Source organism: Peromyscus leucopus, chromosome 3, assembly GCF_004664715.2.
Source record: "Peromyscus leucopus breed LL Stock chromosome 3, UCI_PerLeu_2.1, whole genome shotgun sequence".
NCBI classification, from domain to species: domain Eukaryota; kingdom Metazoa; phylum Chordata; class Mammalia; order Rodentia; family Cricetidae; genus Peromyscus; species Peromyscus leucopus.
In genome coordinates, this window is record NC_051065.1 from 40,381,105 (window position 1) to 40,403,193 (window position 22,089).

The 22,089-nt window shown below is 39.1% G+C and overlaps 1 protein-coding gene across 9 annotated transcripts in view; it reads right to left on the reverse strand.

The window, feature by feature from the left end:
- The window catches only part of Srpk2 (SRSF protein kinase 2), a 218,125-nt gene that overhangs the window by 132,305 nt on the left and 63,731 nt on the right, over positions 1–22,089 (reverse strand). The gene's annotated exons all lie outside the window — the stretch shown is intronic.

A 22,089-nucleotide genomic window follows, 5' to 3' on the forward strand; every position in this document is an offset into this window, starting at 1 on the left:
CACTAGTAAAATTAAAATATGAAAGAATGTAAAAAACAAAAACAAAAAAAAACACTGTTTCATAAAATGCAACAGAGTAGGAAAATTCTTTCCAAGTGTTAAGGAATTTCTTTAATTTAAGTATATATTGTCATCCCATAGGCATTATAAAATTAATTAAACTTCTGGGGCAGTTTACAGAGCCCAGCCCAAGGGGCCATACTGCAATTATTCGGTGAAGGATCCCCCATTTCAAAAGGAGAAAATGGCTCTGCCTGGGACTTAGAAACACTCTTCTTCATTTTCAGTAGACTTAGGACTCAGGAAATTGCCTACACTCTCTAAAGCCTCTATCTCCTCATCTATAAAATAGGGATGACTATTTCTACTTGATAGGCTACTCTGAAGAATGCATTAAATAACCCATCAAAGCCCAGGAAGTTATTGTGCTTTGCCTGTGGTAAGCCTTTCCTACCTGTTGTTAAGTACTGCCCAGCAAAGCACAGCACTCTCTCAATAAACGGTTACTAAAGGAGTTAATGAGGCACAGGCCTATCTTTTTTCTTGTCATTTCCATAGTTTTTTGTTTGTTTGGTTTGGTTTTCTTTGGTTTTTTGAGATGGGGTTTCACTATGTAACAGTCCTGGCTGTCCTAGAATTAATTTTGTAGACCAGGCTGGCCTGGAACACAAGAGATTCGCCTGCCTCTTCCTCCCAAGCACTGGGACTAAAGGTGTGCGCCACCACTGCCCGGCTGCATTCCCATAGTTCTCCCTTTTATTATCAACTTCATTCAACATGTTTTTGTTGTTGTTTTAATCAGTATGTTATTGTATGTAGAAATTAACTGTACTCTGTATCTTGGGCTCCCTACTTTTTTTTTTTTTTGGGGGGGGGGGTTATGGTTCTTCAAGACAGGGTTTCTCTGTGTAGTTTTGGCTCCTGTCCTGGATCTCGCTCTGTACCAGGCTGGCCTTGAACTCACAGAGATCCACCTGGCTCTGTCTCCCGAGGGCTGGGATTAAAGGTGTGTGCCACCACTGCCTGGCTAATAAATAATTTTTTAAGACATTATTGAGATTGCATGTAAAGATGAGTAACTTAAGAGTAACTCTTTAGTAAATAGCCTTCTGTCTCTAGTATTTCTATTAATAGTCAGACTCGCCCCTTGAAATCCTGCCCCTTGGCGCCGCCCTGTGTCCTGACTCATTTCCCCTCTCTCTCCCTCCCTCCCGCTTTTCCTCCCACAAGGCATGTACCCTTAATCCCACCCCCCTTTCCTATCTTTCTCTTCAACTCTCTAAGTGGATGAAGCACACAGGTGTGAATAACTTTCCATGCCCTCCCCCCCAATGCATCTGCCCAGCAGGTTTTCCCTCACATGTGAGCCCTGGTTCAGCCAGCCTTGGGTCCCCCACCTTGCATAATTCATAACAATTTCTATTTCAGAACATAAGGAAGTTCCAAACTCTTGCTACATTCAGAACTGAATATAGTGCTAAGACCCTTGACCAGAAAGAGACAAGAAACAAAGATCATGCAGTTATCATAGGGAAAAAAAAAATCAGGCAGCCATAATCCTCTCAGGATCTTAATAATAATGACTGCAGAAGAGACAGGAGTACCATAAACATGAAGTGCTCCTGCCAATTCCTTCGCAAAACCAACATGAGGACCTTGACTTTTGTGATAGAGTAAATTAGCTATATAGTGCTTCCTAGAGTCTAACAAAAACTTCCTTTCATATGACAAATTCTTTTTTTTAAAAAAAAAAAAAAAAGATTTATTTATTATGTATACAGTGTTCTGCCTACATGTTTGCCTGCAAGCCAGAAGAGGGCACCAGACCTCTTTACAGATGGTTGTGAGCCACCATGTGGTTGCTGGGAATTGAACTCAGGACCTTTGGAAGAACAGCCAGTGCTTTTAACTGCTGAGCCGTCTCTCCAGCCCTCATATGACAAATTCTTTACATAGCCATCTGTAAACTTGATTTAACTTGAGGTATATTTAAGAAAGATTTTCAAGTTTTATTTTATTTTATGTATATGAGTATTTTACTTACATGTCTATGAACCATGTTTTATGCCTAGTACCACAGAGGCCACAAGAAGGAACAGGATCCCCTGGGATTGATGTTTCAGAATATTGTTAGATGCCATATGGGTGCTGGGAACAGAACTCAGAACCTCTGGAGGAGCAGAGTTCTCAACTGCTGAGACATATCTCCACCCCATAAGAAAGATTTTTAAAAATTAATTTCTGCCCTTGGAGCCATTTTAGGCTACAAGAAACATGTATGAGTTGAAATTATCTGAGATGATAGGATAGTAAGAATATATCTAGAGTCTAAACCTGCAAAATAGCTTAGTGGGTAAATCTGCTTGCCACACAAGCCTGAAGACTTGAAACTCAATCCTGGGATCAGTAGAAGAGAATCAGCTCCTAAAAGTTTTCCTCTGACACACATGCCTGAGTGTACATACACATATTCTCACACACAGAATAAAACAAAAGTTTCAAAATTAGAAATGGGGGAAAGTTAAAATTAAGTTTGGAAACTGCTAATAACAATAAAAGATTTGCACAAGTCTAGGCCTACTAATACAAGTATCAGGAAGTTCATGAGGTCCCACCCTTCCCTGAGAAGCAATAATGTGGTAGTTTGAAAGAAAATGCCCCCCAAAGGGAATAGCACTTGAGGTCTTTGCTCAAGCTAAGCTCGGGGTAGTAGACAGTTCACTTCCTGTGGCCTGCAGATGGAGATGTAGAACTCTCGGCTCCTTCTCTAGCACCATGTCTGTCTGCATGCTAGCATGTTCCACCATGATGATAATGGACTAAACCTCTGAACTGTAAGCAAGCCATCCCAATTAAACCCTTTTTAAGAGTTGCCTTGGACATGGCGTCACTTCACAGCAATAGAAACCATAACTAAGACAAACAGGCAGTTAATGGTTGCTGGGGTAGAGAAACTGCCCTTGCTCAAGTAAACTCCTGCTTATACTCATGAAAGCAATGTTAATTAACTCCAATGGGGCACCCACCCATCCCCAAAAAGAAATGAAAGTGGGAAGGGGACTTAAAAGGATATAACCAAAGTCAATAATAAAATCATAAAAGAATTTTAAATGTTTAAAAATTTTTAAATATATTTAGAGGCTTAGTGGAAAACAGATCAGTAGACTTCAAAACATGAATCTTAAGAAGATCTTAAGAATCTTAAGAACAGCTCTGAAAATTTAGCTCAGAGCCACTGTTTCACATCGCTGTGCTCAATCATGCTGGGCTTTCAATAGTTCACTGATTCCAATAACATTCCTGGAATCACTACAATTTACCTCTATTTCACATATTCACAGAATAGTGTCTTTGATCTACTCCCTCTGTAGTAAACTTAGGCCTAGGAGTCTGTCTGAAGGACTCCCACTAAATGGAAAAGGCCTGCAGTATCTTTTCTGGCTGCCATGCTTACTTCTAAGACCAGGTCCCCAATGAGATTTAAGGAGATACATAAGAGACCCTTCACAAAGGTGCTGAGTAGAGCTAGTGCTCTGAAATGTGAGAAAGCTGAAGACAGGTTAACTGACCTGCATCTTGAGAGGCCAAAACCTTAAGAAAAGTAAAAATTAAAAAGCCTTTACTAAGCCGGGCGGTGGTGGCGCACGCCTTTAATCCCAGCACTCAGGAGGCAGAGCCAGGTGGACCTCTGTGAGTTCGAGGCCAGCCTGGTCTACAGAGTGAGATCCAGGAAAGGCACAAAGCTACACAGAGAAACCCTGTCTCGAAAAACCAAAAAAAAAAAAAAAAAAAAAAAAAAAAAAAAGCCTTTACTATTCTAGGGCTCATCACTTCTGTCATAACAATACAGAAAAGAAAAATAAAGGCAGAAACTATACAGATATAAAAAGTATCATTAATGAACTAAACACTGAAACAACTGTCCTTAATTATCACTAACTCCATCCACACTCTTCAAAACAAGTCACAGTAAACCTCAGTAAAAGCAAAGTCCAGAACAACACAGAAACATCTGCGAATGATACATTGATAAACTAATAGAAAACACTGAATCCAAACAAAACCACCGAGAAATGAGGAGACAGACGTTAAAAGGTTAAAATAATCAACAAGAACATGATTAACCACACACTAAATGACAAGAAAAAAATAAAGCCCTTATGTAATTAGCAAAAATGCTCTTCATCACAATTTCATTACCACCTAAAAGACATTCAATGGTGTTGTTATACAACTAACCCAGTTTCATTTAATATACAAATGTGTGTCAAGAAAATTTGTTCATTAAAAAAAATTTAATAAATCAGTGAATATTTTCCAGTTGTAACTTGTACTGGTTTTGTGTGTCAGCTTGACACAAGCTAGAGTTGTCAGAGAGGAGGGAGCCTCAGTTGATTAAATGCCCTCCATGGGATCCAGCTGAAAGGCATTTTCTCAATTGGTGATCAATGAGGGAGGGCCAGCCCATGGTGGGTGATGCCATCCTTAGCCTGGTAGTCCCGGTATATAAGAAAGCAGGCTGAAAAAGCCATAAGGAGCAAGCCAGTAAGCAACATCCCTCCATGGCCTCTGCATCAGCTCCTGCCTCCAGAATCCTGCCCTGCTTGAGTTCCTCCTGTCCTGACTTCCTTCAATGATGAACAGCAATGTGGAAGTATAAGCTGAATAAACCCTTTCCTCCCCAACTTGCTTTTTGGTCATGGTGTTTCGTCACAGCAATAGAAACCCTAAGACATAACTAAAATTTTGTTCAATAAAATAAGTTTATCCTTAGGTTTTTAATTCCCTTTCTCAAAATAAATTTCCAATATCACCTCTTTCCTTAAAAGTAGCCGTTTTTTTGGAGAGATGGCTCAGTTGGTAAGGTGACCTGCTGCACAAGCATGAAGAGTTGAGATCCTATCTGCCCATGGTGTGAGAAAACAGGCTTGCCAACAGGCAATTCCAATGCTGGGGAATTCGGTGTGAGATTTTTATCTCAAAAAAAAAAAAAAAAAAAAAAGTAGAGAAGTAACTGAGGGAGACACCTCTGGCCTCCACATCCACACACTCACAATCATGGACACACAGGGTTGTATTCTTCTAAAGGTAATGGGGGCGAAGAAGTAGTCTCACCCTGGTTAGGTTTCTTTTTTGTTTGTTTTAAAATGATCTCATTTCTTATTTGTTTGTTTTATTTGGTAGTGTAAATGCCAGAGGTGTGTCTGTGGAGGTCAGAGGACCACTTGCAGGAGTTGGCTCTCTCTTTCCATCATGTGGGTCCCAGGGATTAAACTCAGGTCTTTGGGCTTAGTGGTGAGTGAGCACCTTTACCAGCTAAGGAATCTCACTGGACACAGGTTGCCTTAATTTTTATATTTATTATTATTATTATTATTATTATTATTATTATTATTGCAGTGGGGGGGAAGACTTGGGTATGTGACTGCAGGAAGGAAACGTGGCACATATAACCAGATCAGAGGACAATTACTTTCATCATTTGGTCTCTCTACTGTGGGTTTCAGGCATTAATCCCAAGTCACTAGGCTTCCTTAGAATCCAGCAAGCCATCTCATAAGCCCAGGTCAATTAGATTTCTCATGAAAAATTGCCAAGGCACAGTGGCTATGCCACTTACCATTTACTAGAGAAAATCTTTTTTCCTTCTGATACTTTTCTTGTTGTTTTGTTGTTGAAGACAGTTTCATAAAGTCCAGGCTAATCCTGAATCAATGTGTGGCCAAGAGTGGTGTTATATTCCTGACCCCTGCACTCAAGTACAGGGATTAGAGTGGTGCAACCATCCTCAGTTTTAAATCATTTTGAAATGACTGTGCTATTATAATGTATAAACCAGGAGAAATGCTGGCCTTAGAGGTTTTTGGTGCTGGTTTTTGAAAAGTGAGTCTGGCCACATCAAATTTTAATTCCTAACTTTTCCCACCTCCAAGAATAAAATAATAAGATAAGACAAGAAAAAAAAAAAAAAACCACAGGGCAAATAGACCACTACTCAGCCTGTATACACAAGTCTAGGGTGCCATATCACTCAGCCTAAAAGCTGCATGGGTAAATTAAAACTTGCCCTTCATCAGTCAGTGTTGTGGAATTAGAAGAACTAAATACCAAAAAACATAATGCATAAAAACAGAGATAGTAAAAATAAGCCCTTAGTTCTATTAGCCTCACTGTGACTGCTCTCTGTTATCAAGTAAACTAATCCTTGAAAACAGCTACAGGTTTCTCACCACAGCCAAAGTCATGAATAGTTAATCCTGTCTTTCACCAAGACAAAGGCACTCTGTCCCTGGCTCTGCTGGTTAAGACAGAAGTAATACAAATTCTGATGGCTGAGATCTCTTACTTTCAAGGTGACAGTAAAGACTTGCTCAAGTTGAAACCAAGTTTAACACATTCTCTAAATTATTCTTACGAAATTTAGTATTTGTATATTTTGACATGATATACATTGCTTTAGAAATTATACCACAGAATACTCACGATAATTAACTACTTGAATGCAGGTTTTTTCTTAATAAATGCTAAACAACGAAGAGTTATCTTTTCTCTAACACTGTGACTACGAAGCCATAAACTACAACATCTTATCTACAATTTTTGCATATAAAGAACTATAGAGCTAGCAATATATAGCTCAGTGGTGCAAGGCTATGGTGTAGCATATGAGACTCTGGATTCAAGCCTCAGGTCCAAAAAAGAAAATAACAGGGAGAGAAGGAGGGAGGGAAGGAATTCATCAAATTGCCCGCTTTCCAAAACCCAGTCACTATTTCAGACAGAAACATCACTTAAACCGGTGACAACATTGTTGCATAAAGGCATTTACACTTGTATTAAAACAAATCCTTGCCGTGCCTTTAACCCCAGCACTTAGGTGACAGAGGCAGGCAGATCTCCAAGATTTAGACACCAACTCTAGACTGCATAGCATGTTCCAGTCCAGCCAGAACTGCATGATATCTCAAAATTGGGGGGTTGGGAGGGAAGAGAGACTTGTTTTTAAAAAAATGAGGAACAATTAGGTGTTTATAACCCCCAATTCCCATTAATTTTCATATTTTAGGGAAGGAAATGACACAATGTAATTTTTCCATCCTTCTACATGTCCTTAGTACCAAGTACCACCAAGATAGGAATGACCTTTGGGCAGGTGATACAGGACAGTCACAAAAACAAAGTCTTTTACATGAGCACTTTTTTGATCCCTGGAACCTATCCAACTGAAAAGGAGAACTGACTCTGGCAAATTGTTCTCTGACCTCCAAACACAACACTGTGGTGTGCATATGCACATACAATTAGTAAATAAATTTAACTTTAAAAAAAAATTCAAATGGCAAACATTTATCATCCCAGCACTTCTAAGGTAGAGGCAAAAGTATCAGAAGATAAAGATCATCTTCAACTATATAATGAGTGCCAGGCCAGCCTGAGCTACAAGAGACCATGTTGGAGAGTAGAGGGATGAAACAGCCTATATGTCTATCAACTGATGAATGCTTTTATAATGTGCTATGTATGTATGTATGTATGTATGTATGTATGTATGTATAAAATCATACACACACACACACACACACACAGAGAAAGAGAGAGAGATTGGGGGAATAGAAAAGTCATTTTTACATGCTACCACATAAACCCTGAAAGCATTATGCAAAGCTAGAGAATCCAGAAACAAGATACATTGTATAAACTCCATCTTTACAAAAATCCTAAGTGGGGGGCTGGAGAGATGGCTCAGAGGTTAAGAGCACAGGCTGCTCTTCCATAGGTCCTGAGTTCAATTCCTAGCAACCACATGGTGGCTCACAACCATCTGTAATGAGATCTGGTGCCCTCTTCTGTCGTGCAGGCAGAACACTGTATACATAATAAATAAATCATTTTTTTAAAAAAAGGAGAAAAGCAAATTTAGGCTTGCCTACAGTCCAATCTTAAAAGAGAGAGAGAAAGAGAGAGAGAGAGAGAGAGAGAGAGAGAGAGAGAGAGAGATACAGAAATAGAAAAAGGTAAAAGCCCAGAGGCAAAAGGTTGACAGGATAGTTTAAAAAAAAAAATCCTAAGTGTGAACATTCATATAGGCAGAAAGTAAACTGGTACTTACACAGGAGTATCTGCTAAAATATGAACTTTTTTTAAAGGAATAATAATGTACAACACTAGGACTAGCTTTTTAGAAAACTACTAAAGCATAGTTTTAAGCTAGGCAGTGGTGGCGCACACCTTTAATCCCAGCACTCGGGAGGCAGAGCCAGGAGGATATCTGTGAGTTCTAGGCCAGCCTGGTCTACAGAATGAAATCCAGGACAGGAACCAAAACAAACTACACAGAGAAACCTTGTCTCAAAAACAAAAACAAAACAAAACAAAAAAGCATAGTTTTAAACAATGACAAGTCATTTTAAGATTTTTCTCAATTTAGAAAGCAAAAAACAAGATTTCTCAGCAAATATGTGTCACCACTAGAATAAGAACCCATGAGATATGGCTCTAGAGGCCTAGATCCATAGCTGCAAGGATAAAAGGATCACTCTGACTGGGAAAAAGGAGTGGTTAGAAAAGACATCTGGCCTTGGTTATGAGGGTTAAGAGAACTCTGGAAGGGAACAACAAAAGAATGAGCCCACTCCCAGCAGAAACAGGACAAAAGGAAAGAAAGCAGAGAACATTGACATGGCCATGTTGTTCTGTTAGCAATCAAGAGTTAGCAAAATAGGGCTAGGAATGTGCTTGCCTGACATGCCTGCTTGCATTACAGCACAGCAAAAGCAGAGTGTGGTGGTGCATGCCAGCACTATGGAGGCAGAGTAAAGATAGAAAGTTCAAGACCAGCTTGGGCTAACATGAGACTCTGCCTTTAAAAAAAGAAAAAAGGCTACTGATCAGAAATGAAGCCAGAGACACTGGTAAAGTAAGTTCTATGCTGGCTTCTCATTAGGCAGAAATGTAATTAATCACAGAGTCAGAGCTAAAAGAGTCAACAGATGAGTAAAATTCAAAGCAAAATTTTTACATCTTATGTCATGCTTGAAAAAAATTAAACTTTATAGAGCTATTTATAAAGCTTGTCAATTTACCAAGATTCATTTTGTGTCAGTACACCCACACAGTTCCTATCAGAAATTTCACCAATTATCACTTCTCTCATTTGTAAATCCTGAAATTCTCACCTCAAGTATCAGTAGTCCCTTCTATAAAAATCTTCCTCGGCAGCAATAGGAAAGACTACATACATCCATGACTTTGTTTCGTTCACAAAATACTATCAAGTACCACAAATACCTCAGCAGTCTATTTTGTCATCCTGTTGTCCGTGGGGTCTGGGACAAATTGGCAAATGGCTTGAAACTCAACAATCTTCCTGCCTAAGCCCCACAAATATTGGGACTAAAGATATATACCACCACGTCCAGCTGAGTTACTCACTGAATATTCAAGGATCAACGTAGCCTTAAACAAACACACACACATACACACACAATATCTTAGTTTTATTATCTGAAATCAACATGGCAGATTTGATGTTCCCCAACATTATCACCTTCAGCCTTGTATTAAGTTGATCTCCAGTCACATAAAAATAGCATCTTAACGCAAGTATGGCTAAGATAAATAGGTCTTTTATAATTTTGTGCATGTCTGTAATACATTCATACTATGCTCTCCTCACATCTCTCTTGATTCTCCCTCCCATCTCTGTCATCTCCCCCTCTTCCCTACTAGTTCCCTTCCTAGATTCATAACTTTAGTTTCTCATAACTCATTTGCTTTAACCAGGGCCATATGTGTGACCACTAGGCTGTGATTATCTATTGGAGCCTAGTAGGGTCACCACTGGGTACACAACTGAAGGCAATGACTCCCCTCTCCCTGAATCAACTCTGTCAATCTTAATCCAGTTAACTGTACATTGCTAAGTGCTATGTGGGATCATATATTTGCACTGATTCACAGTCCTACTGAATATCCTCTTGGAAACAGTGATGCCTTTAAAGTCATATAGATAACTTATGAATCTGTAGAAGACCCTTGTCCTCCCTAGATCCCTCTCTAATGGATTATAAATACAAAAAACTCAATTTATAAGCACAAATAACTAGCCAATCAAGCCAATACTCATTACTGAATTAAATATGAAGGATGTTAAATATACTAGATATACTATATATACTCTCACAATTTCACTTCTACCAAATTTACCCTAGAAAAAATTTACATGGCTGGAATATAGCTCAGCAATACAGCATTTGCCTAACAGATAGATACAAAGCCGTGAGTTTGTTGTCTACCTCCTTTAAAAAAAAAAAAAAAAGAAAGAAAAAAGAGAAAATATTCATATATCATGTGTCTCAGAAGAATCATACAAAGATGTTCAGTCATGGGCCAGTGAGATGCACAGCAGATAAAGGTACTTGCCATCAAGCCTAATGGCTTGATCAATTAAGCTCTGTCCCCAAGAACCACACAGTGGACAGATAAAACCACCTCCACCACATTGTCCTTTGAACTATACACACACACACACACACACACACACACACACACACACACACACCATGACATGCATATGCCCATCTACTTTCTTCATACACAATGTAATTTAAAAAACTAAAGAGGAGTTGGAGTGTGTCTAATAAGCAATAGATAACACCCAATGGTAAGTGACCTATACTGAGAATATAAAGTAATTGAAAAGAATGAAGTAGATATCATAAACACATCTAAAACATAACTCATACTAAAGCAAAATTTAAAGGTTGCAGAAAACAAAATGACACTATTTCTGTAATAAATATGTATTTCATAAGTGCATTTATATGTTAAAAAAAGTAAGAGTTATAGAGAAACATATCCTAAACTATTATAAAAAATATTGTGCTTACTTCTGGGGATAGACATGGTGAACAGTGTAGTCAGGAAGGTTTTACTGCCATCTGACCTTTACTTTTTTATAAGTATTACCTATGTAAATTAAAATCAATTTTTAAATATTAAGACCAAAGCATGTCCCATTTAACGATGTCCCATCTATTGCATAGCTTAAAATGAACACTAGTCAAAAACACTGCCATCACACTGTTATAAATAGCCTCTCCAAAAGGCCAATTTTCACTTTCAAATAAAATTCACAGTTTAATCAAGGTCAAAGCAATGTTCTGTTGGAACTTTGAGAGTGTTATACTGAAGGAAAAGAATTAAATTTTCCTGACACTGTTCAGCCACAAAAAAAGGCAGTCATATTGGAGCTTGTACATTTCACATTTCTAAAAAGACAGGCTTTAAAAATCTAAATTCAGGTTCCCCTTCTAATTCCATCTGCAGCAGCCTTTTAAACAAACTTACCAGAGTACATCAATGAACCAAAATAAATAAATATAAAAATACAGGTATTGATTGATTTAGCAGCCTCCAAAGTATCAAGTCTCTGCTATATTACACATAAGTATGTCCATGAAAGTCATGCTACTCCCACAGAGTCTACAAGCTGAGATTCTGGTATAAAAACCAAATCTGTAAGCCAGAACACACATCTCTTGCTAGACCAGGAAGAGGAAGAAGACATGCTCAGGACACTGGAGCTGGGTGCTAATGGAAAAACACAGACCACAGAGCTGCTACTCCAGAGCATTAAGAAATTCTGACCACTTAGGACTGGTGAGTAAAGCGAGCTTAAACCATGAAGAATAGACCCCAAGAAAGAGCAGCTGTGTGCAGTGGCACAGACATGTAATACCAGCACTCCAGAGGAAGAGGATGATTAGGAATTCAGTGCCAGTGTGGGCTACATATCAAGTTCAGCCATAGAGCAAGTTTGAGGCAAGCCTGAAGGAAAAAAAAAAATAAGGAAAGAGGGAGGGGAGTGAGTGAAAGAAGAGAAAGACTACTTGTGTGATTGTGAATTCAAGGCCAGTCTGGGATACATACTAACATCCTGACTCCAGAAAATAAATAAATAAAGAGAAATCTAGTCTTCTGCTTGGTAATAACCTTATCCCTGGCATATCATTATTATATCATTTTCAATAATTAAACTGGTTGATATATATATACATGGAAACTTCAAATTTTAAAACATTCCAATGGGAAGAACTAAAAGGTGTATCAAGGCAATCATGGAGTAATGTGGCACCAGCTCACACTAAGAGCTCTAGTCCTTTCTCTCTTAAAAATCCACTGCTATAATACAGCAGCTTCTCTTTGAGTATCTGGGTTTTTCCCAAGTGATTGGTTCTATCACTGCAGCTTTCACATGGAATAGGAAAGTATTTCAGGTCTCTCTGTGTTATGGTTAAATAATTCTTTTCACATTATGGTGGCAATAGTTATATTTCAATTTGGCAAGCATTACTCTATTAGGTGCACATCTGTAATCCAAACAGCAAGGAGGCTAAGGCAAGAAGATCACAAGTTCAAGGTCAGCCTAACAAGAACTTAAAATACCAAAAATATGCGGCTGGGATATAGCTCAGTTGTCAGAATACTTGCCTAGCATGCATAAAGCCCTAGGTTTGACTTCCACCATCCTGAAACAAACAAAAAGCCCCACTGTTAAGTAGATATATATATAATCCCCACCTTACAGACCAGAGAGCTCCATCCAACTTTCACAGTCAGTGTTGTGAATACCTCCCACTAAACTGAAATGTAAATTCCTCTCAGGCAGGGGATGGATTATCTCAGTTCATCTTTCTCAGCAGATTACAACTTCAACAAGATGCTACCTGTAGACCACACTATTCAACCCTGGTGTGACACAGCACACAATACTGCTAGATCCCAACAAGCATCCAAAGGACATCCACAAACTACATCTCCACCCATTTTGACCTTTGTTGCAAACAGCCAAAACTTTAGAAAAATGCTTGACAGAAATCAGACACAATTCCTAATGGGGAGAGATGGGAAGAAACCCACCAAAGCTTAGGCAAGAGGTCTGACTTTCTAAAACACCAACTTCAAATCATGGTTCCAGTTTTACTCATTATTTAAAATCTGCTCAAAATGTGGTGTACCAGAATTATATTTTGGAAGATGTCAAAATTCTGTCAAGAATTCCTGGTAGAAGGCCTGGTGAAAAAATTCAGTGTGAAATACTTCCTCCTCCAAAAGTTCCTATTCCTTGCAAGCTGGGATGCAAAGGGAAAGCTATGTCTAGATCTGTCATTTTCAACCTTTCCCCCCTATGCCTGATGTCTAAATTCTTCCCCAATACTTTCAGCAAATGTTGGGGTTTTTTTAGAATGTCAAATAATTTATGGAGTTTAGTAATTGAAATTCTTGCTGGGTGTGATGATGCACACTTGTAATCCCAACACTCCAGAAGAAGATGGATACAGGAGGATTGACACCAGTTCAAGGCCAACCTAAGCTACATAGTTTTAGGTCAGGCAGGGCTATAAAATGAAACCTTGCACCACCCCCACCCCCACTACCCACCCACCCCCAAAAAAACTAAAAAATGAACTGGCACCACAAAAATCACACAAGTGCTCTAGGGTCTGCCCGATTTTCCTTTTTCTTCACATCTATCTCTTTTGGATGCCAGCCAGAGCCTAAGTATACTTTTTCTGGACTTCCTTACTCTGTTGGAAGCTCCCCTCCTTCCCCTTTGTGCCATGCAGTTGCTTTTCCACCATGTGGTTGAGTTCCATGCTAACTCAAATGGCATAGCTTGCCTCTCTCCCTTTTTTTAAGCTCTCACATATAATCTTCTCTAAAACTATAAATAAAAAAAACTTAATTCTGTATTGTAGATGTGCATTAATCCAGTGCCCACCAGCTATATTTAGCTATCGAAACACTGCACTTATCTTAACCAAAAGGCCAACAAGTAAACCTAAATTACATTTACTATAAAAGCAGAATGAATGGGGATGCACTTGCCTCCAAGCCTGAGGACCAGAGTTCAATCCCCACGACCCACATGATGGAAGGAGACTCTCAAAAATTGTCCTCTGACCTCCACCTGCTCACTGTGGCATATGTGCACACACACACAATAAAAGAAATCAACAAAATTCTAAAACATGTACTAAAAAGTAGATTGAGATATTTCAATTTTTGAACTAGTATTTGTGTCTTTTAATTTTACTTATGTTCTTTTTTTTAAACACAAGGTCTCACTATGTAACCCAAGTTGCCTCAAACTCCCTATCAATCATGTAGCTACTCTAAAGCTGGCTGGCTTCAATCTTTCTGCGATCCACCTGCCTCAACCTCCCAAAAGCTGGGATTATACCTGACAAGTACTTAAAATTTTAACATGTATATAACATACAAGTATGTATTATATTAGTATAGAAATATACAATAACATAACTATTTTGATCACATTAACCTTTAATATTGTTTTATATCAACTTTATTATTAAAAATCCTTGGGAATAAAAAACATAGCACTCCAAAATTCCTATTCTTATCATACATGTATCATGCTGTTTGGAGAATTCTAAGGTAAATTTATAATTTAAGTTTTATATATATATATATAATAAAATATCGGGTTGGGTATTTAGCTCAGTGGTAGAGTGCTTGCCTAGCAAGCGCACGGCTCTGGGTTCGATCCTCAGCTCCAAAAAAAGAAAGATTCAGGCACAAGGTGAAATGAAGTATGACACATGCTGCAATATGGATTAACCATGAAAACATTATGGTAAGTAAAATAAGCCACAAACAAAAGGACAATGAATAGTATTACTAAACTCCACTTATGTGTTTATCTGGTATAAGAAAATTCCATAGAGACAAGAAGTGAGACAAAGATTGGAAGGGGAAATAGAAAGTTACTGTTTGACGGTTAGAGAACTGTTTTAGATGATGCATATTTTCTAGAAACAGTGTTCACATCACAAAAATTTCAACATATTTAGTGCCAGCAAATGATATACTTTAAAATGGTTAAGATGGTTAAAGTTTTGCATTTTGTATAGTAACAAACTTTATAATTAACATATGTAGCTGGCAGGATATTTCTCATGGACAGTACCATTCTAGACATCATGCCCAGACTCCAGAGACAAGGAGGCCATGGGGAAGATCAAATACTAACTTACATTTTCAGAACAGAGGACATATACACTGCTGGTAAATGAGCTTATGGTTTATTGGGTGTCTCTTATGAACACTAGTCAAATTAACCCCACAAAGAAAAGGATTGGTAAACTAGTATGCTACCATTAAGTTTAAACATTTTCTCCTACTGAAGAATGGATCTAAAGAGCAGCACAATATTTTGTGCAATTTGGTCCACAGGTGCTTTTGAACAAACATATAAGAAACACAATCAGTTTTGTGATGAGGGTAGTTCTGTGTATAAATAACACATAAGTCTACCAAAGAAACAAGATGTTCTTTTGATTGACAGTCAACTCTAACATTCTCTGGCTCTAACTTAAGAGGGTCAGTGCGTCCGTGCGTGCGTGCGTGCGTGCGTGCATACATAGGCCAAAAGTTGACATCAGGTATCTTTGAACACTCTCCAGTTAAGTTTTTTGAGGTAGGATCGCTCACTAAGTTAGGAGTTCACCAATCCTAGCTACTCTAGCTATACAGTGTATCCCAGGGATTCCCTGAATCTGTCTCCTGAGTTCTGGGATTACAACAGGCTGCCACACCTGCCCAACAGTTCAGTGGGTTTCTGGGAATCCAAACTGGGGTGATCACATCTATACAGCACAGATTTTATTCAGCCTTCACTTTTTAGGAGCCAAACAGGTCCTCCCCTGTGATAATAACTGCAGTATTTCTTAAAGCAATGAAACAATTTTGTACCTATAAGCACATATAGTAATAATTTTTTTTCCCCCAGAGCTGAGGACCAAACCCAGGGCCTTGCACTTGCTAGGCAAGCGCTCTACCACTGAGCTAAATCCCCAACCCCAATAAATTTTTATTAGTTTATAAGATTTTGAGTTGCCTTTGTCACTTAGCATAAAACATTTTAGATGTATCTGATTAGATGTATTAATAGTTCATCTCTTTTTGCTGATGAGTAGTATTCCACTGTCTAGATGTATAAGTTAGTCAATCACTAGTCAGAGAAATTGGAATAGTTTTCACTTCTTTTGGAAGAAAGAGGAGGAGAAGGAAGAGGGAAGAGGAATGAGGAGGGAGGAGGAGGCAAAGGGAAGAAGAGTAGGAGGAAGAGGGAAAAGAAATGAGGGAGGAGGAGGAGAAAGAGGGAAGAGAATGTGATGGGAGGAGGAAGAGGGACAAGGAAGAGGGAAGAGGAATGAGGAGGAAGGAGGAGTAGGAGGAGGAGAAGAGAAGGAAGAGAAGAGGAGGAGAGGAAAAAGAAAAGGAGGAGGAAAAGGAGAAGGGAGAAAGAGAAGGAGGAGGGAGAAGGAGGAGGAGACAGAAGGAAGAGAAGAGGAACAGGAGGAAGACGATGACAAGCAAAAATAAAAATAAAAAAACTATACAAGTTTCTCTATAAACTTTTTATTTCACTTGTGTGAACACCAAGAGTAAGTCATATAAATATACTTGACTCTTTAAGAAAATGTCAAAATGTTTTCCAAAACAGTATTTTAACCAGTAACATGTGAAGATCCAATACCTTACATCTTCATAAACAGTTTCTTTTTATTTTAGTAGTTCTAAACCATGAATAAGTAGATGGAATAATTTCAGCTCCCATCCCTAACAACAGACACAAAAGAAGCATCTTTCATGTGCTTGTCTTCTTTACTAAAATGTCTGGTTGTTCGTCCAGCTTTTAAATGATTATTTACTTTTATGTGTTTTGTATGTATCTATGTCTGTATGAGGGTGTCTAATACTCTGAAACTAGAGTTAGCGAGTTACAGACAGTTGTGAACTGCCCTGTGTGCTGGGATTTGAACACAGGTCCTCTGAAAGAGTAGCCAGTGCTCTTAACTTCTGAGCCATCTCTTCAGCCCCTCATTCCTTTTTTTTTGTTTTGTTTTGTTTTTTTTGTTTTGTTTGTTTGTTTTTTTTTTTTTCCTCGAGACAGGGTTTCTCTGTGTAGATTTGGAGCCTGTCCTGGAACTCGATCTGTAGACCAGGCTGGCCTGGAACTCAACAGAGCTCTACCTGCCTCCGCCTCCCAAGTGCTGGGATTAAAGGCATGCGCCACCACCGCCCAGCTCCCTCATTCCATTTTTATAGTTTGTTTGTTTGTTTGTTTTTTAGTTTTTCCGAGACAGGGTTTCTCTGTGTAGCTTTGTGCCTTTCCTGGATCTTACTCTGTAGATCAGACTGGCCTCGAACTCACAAAGATCCACCTGCCTCTGCCTCCCGAGTGCTGGGATTAAAGGCGTGCACCGCCGCCGCCGCCGCCGCCGCCGCAGCCGCCACCGCCCGGCTCATTCCATTTTTAAATTGATGTTTTTCTTCTTGTTGAGTTTGAAAGATTTTTATATAAATATGGGTAAGTCTTTTCTCAACTAAGAGATTTGCAAACACTTTCTGCCAGTTTGTGACTTCTCTTTTATATCACAAATATCTTTCAAAGAGCAGTTAGACTTTGGGAGAAGTCCAATTTATCTTTTTTTAAGGGTTTTTTTTTTTTTTCAAATTTTTATTTTATGTTCAAAGATTCTCTTTTACTGGCTGGATGGTCCTGACTAATCCACTCTAGGGAGGTCACTTATTCTGACATAATGAAGCCTATATCCTTTGTGTACAAATGAAAGGGCTGCAGGCAAGCACATGTTCTGTTCTACCAGTACTTGCAGATCAGACTGAAATGGTTTGAACAGACACAGCAGGAGCAAGAACCCTGGTTAAATTTTCTGAGGCTACATCCAAGAGCTGCTGGGGACCCATGCTGCCTTCAAAAGGCTATCTTTGTTTTCTTTTTTTTTTTTTTTCTTTTTTCTTGAGACATGTTAGGCTGGAACTCAGGACAATCTTCCTCCCTCAGCCTCCCAAGTGCTAGAATTGAAATGAGAATTTTTAAGGCAAAAGTCAACAGACAAGGTTGGCTACACACAATATGCAAATCGAAGAGTAAGGCGAAAAAAGCAAAAAGAAAAGATTTATTTTTTAGTGTGGCCAAAGAGAAAAGAAATGCGTACAAGGGTCCACTTACTAAGCTCATCTTTGAGGAACTGGCATGAACTTTGGCTTAAACAGAGAATTGAGACAAAGGACAAGTATGCAAAATTAAGCAATTTTGATTGATCACCTTGGTCACTGACTTAGCTGCAAAGAGTCTCTAAGTAGTGCTAATCACTGTTATCACCTTAGAGGACAGACCTGGCTCCTAGAAAAGGAAGACTTGAGCTCCATTCACACTCTTAGATAAATGCCCTGGGGAGAGGCTGTGTGCTGCCAGCCCCGCCAGTCCCCCACCCCGGCTATGGGTTTTTCCCCTATGACTGCAAGTTTAGGAGAATGACTTGTGCTTTATACCTTGAAGATGAAATGGCTTAGGTAGAGTCAAGCAAGAATCTGAGACAAAGGGAAAGACAGACAGACACAAAATTCAGACAGAAATGCCTTGCTTTTTAGTTGCCTTTAGCAAAATCAGTCAGTCCCTGTTTCAGGGTTACAGGCATGTAACAGGTTACTGCCTCTTCCTTTGTGTTTTGTTGTTGTTGTTTTGGTGTTTTATAGTATCATATCTAAAAACCCTTTGCTAAATGTAAAGTGACAAAAACTTGTTGTTTTGGTGTTTTATAGTATCATATCTAAAAACCCTTTGCTAAATGTAAAGTGACAAAAACTTGTTGTTTTGGTGTTTTATAGTATCATATCTAAAAACCCTTTGCTAAATGTAAAGTGACAAAAACTTTAGGGGCTGCAGGTGGCTCAGCAGTTAAGAGGCCTGGCTTCAATTCCCAACACCCACATGGCAGCTCACAACTGTCTGTAATTCCAGTTCCAGGGGATCCAACACCCTTACACAGCGGCACATGAAGGCAAACACCAATGCAAATAAATAAATCACTTTAAAAAAAAAAAAAAGGTAAAGTCACAAAAACTTTCTTCTGATAGTTTAATCCTTTTTCAGTTAATTTTTATCTATTATGCAAGACATAGAAGGAATCAATTATATTTTGCTTTTACTACTTGCTCCAAAGTGGAATTGCATTTACTGGTGTTGATTCCATGCATGGCTCTCACCTCAATGGAAATACAAGACTGTTTATTCTGAGCCAAATATGAGTGCATAGCCTGGGGACACAGAGTTAAGTTTTTCCAAATAACAAGTTTCAGTGAAGGTGTAGGTACATAAATTTTTATGGTCAAAGAATGAAATAAAGTTTTAAGTCAAAGCATTTACTAAATATGCTGCTTGGGACATCAGGCAGGCAGATCACAGCCAAGTGGATAAAATTTTCCTATGGATCTCAAATGTTCTCAAGTGACAATATTAGCTTTGGCGATAATAGAAGCAAGTGATTGTTAAGTTAATATATTCTAAGGTTTTGCCTGACAGTTGGAATGTTAGGAAAGCTATAGAAGGTGAGTGGGTGCTTAAGGAAAATAAAATTATAGCTTTGTATCTTCAACACTCCAACTCAATCATGAAGTTCCAATTAATCAATTTGCCTTATAGAATCTTCAAATGTAGATTTCAGTTTACGCTTTTTCTGCTTCATTTTTCTGAACATCTATATTGGTCTGGAATATAAGAATACGGGGTTAAAGAAACAGGAAACAGCCAAAAACTAACCAACTCACTAAAATACAGGGTAAATTCAACAACAAGTAAAGGCACTCAACAGCTAAACAGCTGGGGGTAGGGGTGGGGGGATGCTGAAGAGTGCCAGTTAAGATGGGAAAAAAAAAAAAAAAAACAGACACTAAATACAACATAGGAGAAGGAAATCACAAACAGCCACAAGATAGGAAAGTACCACGTTCAGTTCACAAAGAAGGGAGCAAGAGGAAATCCCCCATAAGCTTTACATTAGTGGCACACATTTCTATATGCTCGTGGTCTTAGTAGGAAGTCTGCGTGCACTAAAATGCTTTTTAAAAAATGAAAAAACGGGGCTGAAGAGATGGCTCAGCGGTTAAGAGCACTGGCTATTCTTCCAGAGGTCCTGAGTTCAACTCCCAGCAACCACATGGTGGCTCACAACCATCTGTAATGAGATCTGGCGCCCTCTTCTGGCATGCATGCAGAACACTGTATACATAATAAATAAATCTTTTTTTAAAAAAATGCTACTTTAAAAAAAATGAAAAAACAAAAATCCAATGTAATCACTACTCAATGTAAATGTGCCTATAAAGCAAAATAATAAGGCCCTGAGTGGGAGGGGGGAGAATAGGGGAACCCATGGCTGATATGTAGAACTGAATGGTATTGTAAAATAAAATAAAAAATATATATATATAAAAATAAGGCCCTGAAGACAGCTTGGCTCAGAACATGCTGTAACCCTGCCTGAAAGAAGCTATGGTTATCTCGCCAAGCCAACTTTACACCAATGCAGTAAGTCAGTGCAGCCCTCCAAACAAGAAGGTGTGCCTGTGCCTATGGAGATCTTCACTCCACCCTGGGTCACATTCTGACACCATCCTCTTCCTGAAGAGATAATAAGGATAAAGACTTTACACCCAGTTTAGCTCAGCCCAGAGCCAGAGCTCAGGTGTCTTATAGTTACAAGTATGCCCTTTCATGTACTACTTCCACCACCATCCAAGGACCCTAATTCCACAGCTACCTCTTGACCCACAGAAGTACTTCACCTGCCCACTGAACGTAAGGATCTTCCTAGTCTCAAAAAGGATTGCTACTTGTCCCCCAATAGGACTGATCACTGCCAAGGACACTCCTCCCACTGCAGGTCCAGGACCTGGAAGGCTTTGTTTCTCTTATTCTCCCAGGTTTGCCACCTGGTTGGAGGTGGGGACCACACAATCTCTCCTACCTACTCTTAAAAATAGCAAGTGGGGGTATGGTGGGTAGGAGAAGAAGACGGAGGGGTATTAAAGGAGGGGAAACAGGGGTTTTTAAGTAAAAAATTATTTAAAAAAAATATCAAGTGGAACCCAAGTGGCACATGCCTGTAATCTCAGTACTTGAAAAGTGGAGACAACATCAAGAGTCCAAGGTCATCCTTAGCTATTGCAAATGCAAAAATAATTTAAGACTAAATAGATCTTGCCTCAAAAAACTTAATGAGCCTCTCTTTCTTTTCTGCTCCTTCCTTCTGTCTGTCCTCTCTCTCCCTCTTAATGAGATTGGGGAAGAATGGTTTAAGTTTGTTCAAGAAGGGCGTAATACTATATACTAGCATCCAAGCTCAAGTTCCTCTCTTTCAACCCACCTCAAAATTTTAAATAACATTACATGCAGGCAAAACATCCACATCCCACACATAATTTTTAAAAATGTATTTTAAGTGAGCAAAAAATGGTGTAGTCCTGTAAATTTAGCACTTGAGAGGTTTAAGTAGGAGATCAGGAGTTCAATGTCAACTTTGACTGCATGGGGAGTCTAAGGCCAGCCTATGCCTCATAGTACTCTGTCTCAAAAATAACAAACAAAAGGCATTACACACTTCAGAATATGACAGAATGAATGGGTTACATGTCCATCACACCATCCTTTATGTAAATGTCCTCTCTCTGACTCCTGGAGCCTAGTATGCCCTCCTAGGCACCCATCACATGGGCATCTCTGTGGCATAACACACTATGTGAGCAACTCCTTACTTATCAAGACACTTACTCTCCACCCTCTATTGGAACCCTCCCTTTTTCCAAAAGCCACTCCCAGTCTACCTCTTCAGCTGTTTTCTCCTCTACCTGCTCTAACAACTCTCCTCTACTAGTTAAGTGTCACCACGGAGCTGCCTGCTTTGTCTACTTTTACTACAAAAGCCACACCAGTGTGCCAGCGCATCTGTTGGACCCCTTATCACATGGAAGCAGACACCTTTCCTCTGTGATTTGGGACACTTCTTTCTGACAAGTCTCTAGTCTGTTTGGGCACACTCAGGATTAGAATTCTTGTCATCATGACACTTACGCCCTCTGCTCCCTGTAGCCTCTCTAAGCTCCTTCCTGGAACTTCCTCAATGATCCCACCCAGGAGCTACTTGCTAAGTCCCACACCTTCTCCACATGCTCCTGGGCCTGCAACCTGCAACCTTTTCC